This window comes from Myotis yumanensis, unplaced genomic scaffold (genome assembly GCF_028538775.1).
Source record: "Myotis yumanensis isolate MYYU_CA2020_CCGP unplaced genomic scaffold, mMyoYum1.0.hap1 SCAF_4, whole genome shotgun sequence".
Taxonomy (NCBI): domain Eukaryota; kingdom Metazoa; phylum Chordata; class Mammalia; order Chiroptera; family Vespertilionidae; genus Myotis; species Myotis yumanensis.
In genome coordinates, this window is record NW_027223755.1 from 65,524,491 (window position 1) to 65,533,641 (window position 9,151).

At 43.4% G+C, this 9,151-nt stretch overlaps 1 long non-coding RNA gene across 1 annotated transcript; it reads right to left on the reverse strand.

Moving 5' to 3' along the window:
• Positions 1–3,052: 3,052 nt before the first annotated feature.
• Positions 3,053–8,363, reverse strand: LOC139008808 (uncharacterized). The gene is made up of 5 exons (XR_011471216.1): positions 8,288–8,363; positions 6,537–6,682; positions 4,979–5,075; positions 3,564–3,657; positions 3,053–3,338 (listed from the first exon to the last, which is right to left on the reverse strand). It is a non-coding gene; the product is annotated as an uncharacterized lncRNA (long non-coding RNA).
• Positions 8,364–9,151: the final 788 nt, after the last annotated feature.

Genomic DNA, 9,151 nt, shown 5'->3' on the forward strand with positions numbered 1-9,151 from the left:
GGCCTTGGATATAAGGACAGTGCTGACATCTGCTCTTGGGCCCTCTTCCCAATACAAAGCATCTCCTAATCTGCCAGGCCTCCTTGAGATAGTCCTGAGCCTGTCTCACACAAGCGTGGATGCACGGCTGGCTATTCCAGGCTGGGAGACTCAGGACTAACCTGCAATGCTGAGATTTCTTACTCTACCCACTCTGTCCCCCCCCCCCCCCCCCCCCCCCCGCCGCCACACACACACACACATATACACTCCCTATCCCCTCACACACAAGAGCAAAGGGCTAGACTAGACAGTCTCAGACCTTGATCTTTCCTGGGATTCCCTGGGAGGACAAAGCAGACCCTCTCAGCCCTTGAGCCCCGCATTCATCATCAACCCAGAAAGGGGCCAACTCAGGGCCGCCCCTTAGAGAAACACAGCAGTCTTTTCCCTCTTCTCCCTTATTCCTCATTCACAGAATCTTCACCTATCAGAGCAAACAGGAAAAACTGCTGGCTCAATGTGTGGCTACAGAGTAGGGGCAAACAATAACCTTTAAACATTTAATCAATAATTTTAATTAAATTTTAATGCACAAAATATACTTAAAATACATTAACACTTCAAAAATATTCTATTTTTTTGCTTTTCAAATGGGAACTTTTTTATTTCAAGAAAAATGATTTTAAATATAATAATGTTACATGCAGTAAACACCAATTATTCAAGAAAAATGATCTTATATGATAATATTACATGCAATAAACATTAATATTTCAAGAAAAAAGAATTTTAAATATAATAATAGTTCCCAAACTGTACTAACATAGTATGATATCACAAAAGTTGTAGGAAATATTAAAAATATTATTCCACCACATCTCCTTGTCAGAACCTCAGAAGTCTGCCTTCAATTCCCTCATTCTCATCAAGAAAAATTACATTAAAAACTGGACACAATCCTATCTAATAAAAGACAAAAGGGTAATTGACTGTACCTTCGCTACGCTTCCCATTGGCTAATCAGGACAATATGCAAATTAACCGCCAACAAAGATGGCGGTTAATTTGCATACGTAGGCTCCAAGTGGTGGAGCGAAGCCAAACGTACCCAAAGCTGGCCGAGCAGCGAGGCCTCATGACCCTGGGATCAGCAGAGCTGGGAGCCCTCACGGCCCCGGGATCAGCGGAGCCTCGAGGCCTCACAGCCTTGGGATCAGCGGAGCCGGGAGGTCTCTCAGCCCTGGGATCAGCAGAGCCAGGAGGCCTCATGGCCCTGGCACCAAGTGGAGCTGCAAGGCCTCACCGCCCCTGGATCAGCAGAGCCGCGAAGCCTGACGGCTGCGGAGGGGCTCTGGCCGGAGCCCAGCCAGAGCAAAGGCCTGGGTCCCGGGTGCCAGAGGAAAACTGGTGCCAGCAGCCACGGAAGGGAAGGCCTATTGCACGAATCTCTTTATGCAACAGGCATCTAGTTTGTTACTATAATAGCCAATATTTATTGAGGCTTTTTATATGCCAAGCAGAGTTTCAAGTTCCTTACATTTATTACCTTATTTAACCCTCACAACAACCTGGTGAGGTAGACACCATTGATTACCCCATTTTATAAATGAGGAAATTGAGAGTTGTTGCTTGCAGTGACTGAGTCCATAAATGATGGCTCTGATCCAAAATCCCAGGTTCAGAATCTCTATACTATCTTTTATGGACCCTGTGAATTATAGACCTGACCAAGTTTTCTTCTTGGTCATGGCTACTAGAAAGCTTAGCAATAAAAAGTGTATACTTCTTGGAGTGTCCGTATTCCTGGCTGTTATATATGGTGTCCCAAAATTCACGCAAGATTTGAATTTTGCATGAGCATTAACAACAACAACAACAACAAAGCCTAATTTTACTTGGTTTATTGAATCAGATTCTAATATCTGTTGCCCTTTGATTTCAATCCCTTCAATTTGATAAGCATTACCAAGTACCAATTATGGCCCAGGAGCAGGGACAATGAAGACCAATGAAGACCACGGCTTTGCCTATGTGCCAGCAAAGCCGTGGAGGCCATTTACCCGATGTGCTATTCCATACATAACCCTATACTGTATACTTTGTGAATCAATAAAAAATTTACAATTTTTAATTATAAACCTGTGTTTTCTATCAAAATTGGGACACCTTATATATCCCTACATTGTATTCTTTATTCTTTTTTTAATTTCCTAATTAAATTCCCTTCCCATCTTTTATATATCCAGGTAAGTTGCCACATAGCCTTTCAGAAGAAGGCATTACATGCCCCTCCTTAGATTCTCATTACCTCGTCTGTCTCCCAAAGCTGCTTGCTCTGCCTTTATCACCACTCTGCCACGGGCCCTGTGCAGACTTCCCTGAGGCCCACCCCTCATGTCTCTACCTCCTCCCAACATTTCTGAACTCAAATGAAGTGCCAGAGAGACCAAGTGATACAAGCAGGAATAGCAGGGAGTTTACTCTTTGTATGGTGCCTTTAGCCAATGGGCCACAGGAGATGGGAGGAAGACAGCAGATAAATATGCTCTCTGTGCCTATGTTCAATGGATCATTTCAAGGCACAGATTTTCTGAACAGCCCCTCCAGAAATACTCCATGCGCTCAGGCAATCCCCTGTACATCTTCAAATCTTGTGAAGAAGTAGCCAGCTTGGTATTTGCTGAAATACTCATTGTCAGTCAGTGGGTGGTTGTGAGGGTAACTTCCAGGAAAAGGTGGGTCACTTCAGCTGAAGGCAATTCTCCAGAGAAGCAGGCAGCTGTGAGCCATTAGCAGCCAACACTCATAGCATCTGGGGAAATGATGCTCTGACCTTGTAATGGGGTGGACCAATCAAATATCATCCACCACAGGAGATAAAAACAAGTGTATTACTTGGAAATTGATAGAAATTTGAGATATCAAGGGTCAAGTAGGCAGTTGAAAAATATATAACTCAGAGAAGGGGGTCTGAACTGGATATATATATTTGGTAGTGGTCAGTATTTAGATGATATTTTTTTAAAATATTTTTTATTGATTTTTTTACAGAGAGGAAGGGAGAGGGACAGAGAGCCAGAAACATCGATCAGCTGCCTCCTGCACACTCCCTACTGGGTGTGTGCCCCCAACCAAGGTACATGCCCTTGACTGGAATCGAACCTGGGACCCTGCTGGGGTCCAACCCCAGCAGGTCCAGGGGTTCCCAAAGGTGTGGACGGAGTTGGCGAAGAGGGAGTGACACAGAGACAGCGTTCAGTTGATCAGCAGCCTAGCCAGGATCTCTAGCCAGGATCTCCAGCCAAGTTCTGGTCAGGATCTCCAGCGAAGTTCTGGTCAGGATCTCCAGCCAGGTTCTGGTAGATGATATTTTTTAAATCATGTGGCTAGCTCTACTGATATGCTAGAAAAAGCTCTAGCATACTGAAGTAAAAAGGAAGCTGCAGAATAGTGTTTATAATACAGCCTTTTGTATAAAAAAGAGGAAAACTAAGAATACACATACATATACAACAGGAAACATTTGCATTTACAAAAGGAAACCCTGGAAGGATACACAAGGATCTAATAAAAGTGCTTACCTGAAGGGTAACGGGGAAGAGGTAGATATGGAGAGGAATAGGCATAAGACTTCTTAACGTATTTTTATATCATTTCCGTTTTCTAAGTTATTGCCTATTATAAAAATAAATCCTGTTTTAAATTTTGTTTTAAAGAAAGAAATCCATGTAGAGAGTTGAAATCTTCCATGAAGAAAGAAAGGAGGAGAGAGGAGAGCCCAGATCCAAGGCCTAAAGAAGATGGACATTTAGAATTTTGGAGGAAGGACCAACAAAAAGAGCAAGAAGCAGAAGATAAGAGGTAAGAGGAGAAAACCAGGAATGAGTGGTGTTAGGATTCCTTTCATGTAAGCAGTGGTATGTGAGCTGTGGTGAAACCATTGGGAGCCTTATTTAGCCGTGATGGGAGTATTTACACTGTGGGTAAAGGAAACGGATACACGTCAGGGCTTCTCCAGCTAGGAGCCACTTTGCCAGCACACCACTGCATGGAGTCAGGAGAAGGAAAATTCTGAGAATGCCACCGAAAGACCGAATGAAACAAGGACAGAAAAATACCTGTCATTCATAGGGTATCAACACGGAGGTCACTGATGAATCAACTAGAGCAGTTCCAGTGGAGAGGGGGGCATGGGAGCCTGACCGGGAGAAAAGTGAGTGAGAGGTAAGGAGGTGAAGGCAGTAAGTAGAGACCACTCTTCCAATACGTTTTGCTGTGAAGCAGAGACATGAAATCAAGAAGTTGCTGATGTGGGATCAAGGGAGAGGAATGTATGCTTTAAGACCAGTAATGTTAAAGCCCATATGTCCACTGATAAGATTGTCCAAAGGAGAAAGACCAAGAGAAAAATGTTGAAAAGAGAGGGAAATGTCCAGAGCACACAGAGAGGGACTCTCATTTCTTCCATTAGAGGAAGAAGTTTATGAATCTCCAAGCAGCATTTGTGATGGGGCGGTGCCCAGATTCACAAGGCCCTGCCATCTTCCTGCCAATGGAAATTCATTAGTAACACCTTGACATTGATCTTAAGACAAAGTGCACATGTGTACCTTTTCTGGAGATGCATAACCAATTAATAAATAAATTTCTAGATATCTCCATATCTCAAAGGAAGCTGGAGCACATACCTAAAAACCCATGACTCCAGTCTAGGAAAGAAGGGAACCTGCTGAAGTGTGTCAATATTCTAGGCAAATGCCCCAAAAAGGTTAGGGGTATTAGGTATCAGAATTTCACTGTCTGCCACTTCTAGATTATACTTGAGTTAAAGTGCTAATGTTTGATTAATGCGTTCTTGCTTTTAGTAGCTCAGCTAAAAGCACAGCTTCTAGTGAGCAGACAGTACATTAAATCGAAACATAAAAGAGACTAAAAGTGCTCCAGAGACTGCTTTGAATGAGAAGGAGAAGGCTTAGACGATGGAGGTGATGATTACCTTAATTGTTTTGAAAAGGAAAGGACTGATCTTTCACTCAGAGGGAGGTGCTCCAGTCTTGGTAGCAGTTTTCCACCATCTTCTGGTTATTTGGCAGCTATGGAGACCAATGTCTTTTAGGTGAATCACACTTGAATGGGGTCCTTGCTATGCTAACTGGGTGTTCATAGAGTTACGTTAATGAAATGCAGAAGGCCTTTGGACAAAATGCCTACCACCCTACCTGTGATGAATAGTAATTATCCATTTTATTATTCTCTTTAAAAATATTTTTTATTGTTGATAGTATTTTCCCTATTTTCTTATTCTTGTTACTACTATTTAGTCATTCATTTCTGAAAATTCTGCTGTTCCTCTGTTATTACCTGAATGTTGTGATCACAAGTAAATTGTTCCATGAAGGAAAAATTCGTATTTGCAATTCTGCTGGATTTTAAGATTTCTATTCAAATGAAGACCTGTCTATGAACAGTGTATCCAGAACAATGTCTTTTGTAACTGTAACTGACCAATTGGCAGCTTCTTAAAGTTCAGGTGGTGTTTAAGTACATCTTCAGAGTTTCAAACTAGTGTTTGGGACTCAACGACCTTATTCTTATCTAGAGGCCTGGTGCACGAAATTCGTGCATGGGGAGTGTGGGGGTGGAGGTTGTCCCCAGCCGGCCTGCACCTTCTCGCAATCCAGGACCACTGGCTCCTAACCACTCCCCTGCCTGCCTGTCTGATTGCCCCTGACCACTCGCCTGCCTGCCTGATTGCCCCTAACCACTCTGCCTGTCTGCCTGATTGCCCCTAACCACTCGCCTGCCTGCCTGATTGCCCCTAACCACTCGTCTGCCTGCCTGATCGCCTCTAACTGCTCGCCTGCCTGCCTGATCGCCCCTAACCACCTCTGCCTCGACCCCTGCCACCACAGCTTCATGTGGAAGGATGTCTGGAAGGTTGTTCGGTTGTCCGGTCTAATTAGCATGTTACGCTTTTATTATTATAGATAGCAATATATTGTTAAAAAAAAGTTTCACTTCATCCTGTCTGGGTGGGTTTCTGAGGACAAGCTCCTTAGAAGCAAAATCTGAATGGGGATTCTTGTGTAAGCAATTTATTGACAGAATGAGAGAGTACTCTCAGGAAAAACCTATAAGAGAGTGAGGGAAGCAGAATAAGGAAGGGAAATAGGTAGAAAAAGACGTGATTTCCCAAGATGGCCTGCCTCAGCCTGATCTCAGGGCGAGTTCTAGAGCATGAGTTGTACCACAGTTTGTTCTGCCTTGAGACAAGGGGGCTGAACTTTTATACCACCCCTATCAGTCAGCCATTGGCTACAAGCCACTCTCCTGGAGAGGGGGTCATGACCTTCCTGTTTCCTGGGACTCCCATTGGCTCAGGGCAGGTGCCCAAAGAAAGGGGCAGCTGTGAGCTGCTATTAGCAGTCAACACCCGCAGTGAATATGGAGCACTGGAGGGGACTGGGAGCCCCAGCCTAGAAAAAGAGAGTGTGGGTGGGATAGTGATAGCACTGCCTCAGAGGGCAAATGGCCGTGGTGATTCCAATCCTGACCTTCATCCAGGAGCAGATTCAGCAGGGAGTGCGGGCTTCCTTCAGCTGTGCCATTTGGATCACTGCTGGCAGTTCTTGAATGTTCACTGGTTATATTTCTCAGGGATGGAAACAGAACTTCCAAGTGTTACCGACTTATCTGAGAACTAGAATTAGAGATGTTCAGCCCACAGTTTACTGCTTCTGTTCCCCTATTTAATGGTTGTTAAATACTTTTTAGGGCATTCCAAGTAGCAAACAACATATCAAAGGCACAAATCTTATTCTAGAAATACTTACATTTTACAACAATTGATACCATTAGGAATTGCCCATATAAAATGACAAGGATGACATCATTATTATGAGTCTAGCTGTCTCTTTTAGAAGGTCAGTCTCACAGGGCAAAGCTGTGGTTTGGATGAGTAATATGAAAAAAAAGGCACAAGGCAGTTTGCTTGGTACATTATGTTATATTGTCAGGAGAAAAATAAGTACATTGTGTGCTCTGTGTAGTCTGTGACCAAAGGTTAATTCAGAAAACCATTCTCTGAGGTGAGCAGATGAGCTTCAGATGAGCAAAGAAACAAATCAATATCTGCCTCTGCAGCATGTTAATCACAGTGCAACTCCTTGCAGATTTCAATGCTTTTGTTCTGTCTGCTACTGAAAATGCTTTTCCAAAGCATGGATTTCATGTCCGGAAAGTTGAGTATAGGAGTGCTCCGAGATCAAGTTTCTTGGTCAGGATCAATGCTCCCGGCCAGTAGGACTAGCACACTGAATGGAATGGCAGAACCTGAGTTCCGGAGCCGTGGCCACCTACAGGGTTGCTGGGTGGCGGGATTTCCTGGTAGGATGCAGTACACTGACAAAGGAACCTGGGGCAGAGTGCTGAGGTGAACTCAGTGTCCAGAAGAGAGAGATTGCTTTGTTCTATGACTACTAAAAACAATTCTCTTCGCCAGACAGGAATAAGGTGGGCCCCAGAGAGAACAAATGTGAGTGGGTGCCTAAAGAAAGGACAGAAGTCATCCCAGGAAAGCATTCCCAGTAACTCCCACCTCTGCAAAGGAGGGAATGTGGCTGACTAAGCTGGAAGGCATATTGGATTTCCCCATCACCTTCCGAATGCCTAATACTTAGTAAGAGCTTACTAAGTACATGTTTAATTAATGAATGTTCTACAGGCCAATTAGTTTTAACATTCAAATTTAAACAAAAGGTATTAACTAGACACCTGCTTGAAAGGATAGCTTTTTGAGAAATGCTAAGTTTATAAGTCAACTCAAGAAGCCTTTAGGTTTCTCAATTAGCAAACCCTTTAAAAGATTCCATGAGAAAATCATGTTTCCTGGCTTCTTTACAGCCCCAAATTTCTCAGAACAGTTTTTTGTAGGTCAGTGTAGCAGCTGTCTGAGCACCAGTACTGCCCTTTCCACATCACTGAAAATAGCAATGTGGTAAATGCTGTAGCCCAGGAGTAAGCATCACAACCTCCTGAGGATCTTATTAACATTAAAATACAGATTTCTAAAAACACTCTAGATTATTAGTTATGAGGTCTAAGGTGGAGCTTAAAAATCTCATTCATAATAAACACTCCGGTAGTTCTGATGTGGATGTGTATCAGTAGGGTATTGCCACAATAATAATGCATCACAAACCATGCAAATCTCCGTGTCAGACAGCAATAAGCACCTCCTTTCCACTCACTCACACATCAGCAGGTAAACTGAGTACAGCTTATCTAGGCTGGACTAGGCTCCAACCTGTTGGTCCAGATCTGCTCCGCATGCGTCTCATCCTCCGTGAACTAACATCTACCCGAGGCAGGTTCTTCTCATGGAGAAAAGCAGGAGTGTGAGATGGCAAACCCTACCACCCAAGCAGATGCCACGCCTCTGCTCACACCTTGTCTGCTAATATCCCATTGGCCAAAGGGAGAAACATGACCAAGACAAAAGTCAATGGAAGGGAAATATCCTGTGTTCATGGAATCCTGGTGAGGGGAGTAAATATTTGCTGATAATTCAATCCATCACAGGGTAGCACAAAGACTTTGTACTTTGAAAAGCACTAGAGTCTCTTGAACCAATCCAGGGAAGGTGAATGTAAGGTCAACTTTTTATTTAATTAGTTATTCAACAAATATTTATGAGTGACTACCAAATGCCAGACAGACAGGTAATGAGTCATTGTTTATCTGAAAAGAGTCCAGTCCAAAGGCAGATCAGCACATAGATAATCACAAGGCAATGTGCTGGTTACTATGTAACAGAAGCAACAGAGAGTTAGCTTAAAAGTCTAAAATTGACCTGAAAAGCAAAATGTAGTGTTCTCTGTGAGCCAGCAATGATTTTTTTTAAATCCTTAAAATATGGGAGACATACAGAATCAGATTGTAAGATAACATCAAATCCCAGATGGCTCTCTGGAGAAGACTGCTGCAAATGATGGAATGTTTCAGGCTCACAGGTTTAGACATGAGGGCAAGAGGAGACCCGGGAGACCATCAGCATAGCAACTAGCAGAATTCTCAGAGATGACTTTCATTGGCCCAGACAGAGGCATACATCCACCCCTGAACCACTCCTGTGACACTAATTGGCCTAAAATGGGTCATAGCCCTCCTC